Source organism: Tupaia chinensis, unplaced genomic scaffold (genome assembly GCF_000334495.1).
Source record: "Tupaia chinensis unplaced genomic scaffold, TupChi_1.0 Scaffold149658_1, whole genome shotgun sequence".
In the NCBI taxonomy this organism is placed as follows: Eukaryota; Metazoa; Chordata; class Mammalia; order Scandentia; family Tupaiidae; genus Tupaia; species Tupaia belangeri.
In genome coordinates, this window is record NW_006209503.1 from 1,625,861 (window position 1) to 1,627,882 (window position 2,022).

General features: G+C 44.1%; 1 pseudogene; it reads left to right on the top strand.

The window, feature by feature from the left end:
• Window positions 1-415: 415 nt before the first annotated feature.
• LOC102475134 (E3 ubiquitin-protein ligase Mdm2-like) overlaps window positions 416-2,022 on the top strand; it is a 2,952-nt pseudogene continuing 1,345 nt past the window's right edge.

Genomic DNA, 2,022 nt, shown 5'->3' on the forward strand with positions numbered 1-2,022 from the left:
GAAATGACAGGGATAAATCCACAAATATCAATAATAACACTGAGTGTTAATGGATTAAATTCTCCCATTAAAAGATACAGACTTGGGGGGCCTGGGCCAGCAGGGCTGCCATAGGACTGGGGCAGCCCTGAGTGACTGGAAGGACAATGGCGTGAGAAAGTGAGCCGGAGGGGCGGCCCTGACCCCTCTGACCAAGGCCCTGCTGCTTTTGTCGCTAGCAGTCATCCTCAGGCCTGGACTAGTGCGATCGAGCGTGCCAGTGGCCTGGGCCCTGCCAGTGGGATGGTCACCGAGACCCAGGGAAACGGTCTGCCACATGCCCCATGAAGGTGACTGGAGTGCCTGCATGGACACCTGCATCCCTCCAACTCCACGTGCAAAAAGCCCCACATGGTGAGGAGCAGCTGTCGGCCTGGAGGCAAATGTGCAATACCATTATGTCTGTGTCTACTGATGGTGCTGGAGGCACCTCACAGATTCCAGCTTCAGAACAGGAGATCCTGGTTAGACCAAAGTCATTGCTTTTGAAGTTGTTAAAGTCTGTTGGTGCACAAAAAGACACTTACACAATGAAAGAGGTTATATTTTTATCTTGGCCAGTATATTATGAATAAACGATTGTATGATGAGAAGCAACAACATATTGTATATTGTTCAAATGATCTTCTAGAAAATTTGTTTGGAGTACCAAGTTTCTCCATGAAAGAGCACAGGAAATATACGATGATCTACAGACACTTGGAAGTAGTCAATAAGCTGGAATCATCAGACTCAGGCTGATCTGTGAATGAGAACAAGTGTCACCTTGAAGGTGGGAGTGAACAAAAGACCCTATGCAAGAGCCACAGGAAGAGAACCCCTCATCTTCAAATTCAATTTCTAGACCACCTACCTCATCTAGAAGGAGAACAATCAGTGAGACAGGGAAAATTTAGAGAAGTTATCTGGTGAACAAGAAAACGCCATAGATCTGGTGGTATTTCCTCTCCTCTAATGAAAGCCTGGCTTTGTGTGTAGTAAGGGAGTTGTGTTGCAAAAGCAGCAGCAGTGAATCTAGAGAGACTTACTCAGAACCAGATCTAGAAGCTGAAGTAAGTGAACATTCAGGAGACTGGTTGGATCAGGATTCAGTTTCAGATTAATGTAGTGTAGAATGTGAAGCTGAATCTCTCGATTCAGAAGATTGTAGCCTTAGTGAAGGACAAGAACTCTCAGGTGAAGGTGATGAGGTCCATCGAGTTACTGTGTATCAGGCAGGGGAGAGTGATACAGATTCATTTGAGGACAACCCTGAGATTTCCTTAGCTGACTACTGGAAGTGTACTTCATGCAATGAGATGAATCCTCCCCTTCCACCACATCACAATGCATGTCGCACTCTTCGTGAGAATTGGCTTCCTGAAGATAAAGAGAAGGATAAAGGGGAAATCCCTGGGGAAAAAAAAAAAAAAAACTAGAAAACCCAACACAAGCAGAAGAGGAACTTGATGTTCCTAACTGTAAAAATGTCCAGCGAATGATTCCAAAGAGTCACGTGTTAGGCACTCAAAGATTCAGTCCCAAGAAATATAGAGGACCCCAAATAGAATCAACCCAAGAAGATCTTCTCCAAGACACATTATAGCCAGATTGACCAAAACCACAGACAAAGACAAGATACTAAGATTGGCAAGAGAAAAACGGCAAGTTACCTACAAAGGGTATCCCATCAGATTAACAGCAGACCTCTCATCAGAAACAATGCGGGCGAGGAAAGAATGGGAAAATATATTCAAAGTGTTAAGGGAAAAGCAATTTCAACCAAGAATACTGTACCCAGCAAGATTATCTCTCATGTGGGAAGAAAAGACACGAACATTCCCAGATAAACAAAACCTGAAAGAATTTACCAGCACCAGACCAGATCGCCAAGAAGTTCCTAAGGGAGTGCTGTCAGTAAAATTAAATGCAGACACACAGAAATAAGAGTTCAGAAACTAAGAAAATGGGCAACTTAATTGTAGGGACAAAGTCTGGAGTTGA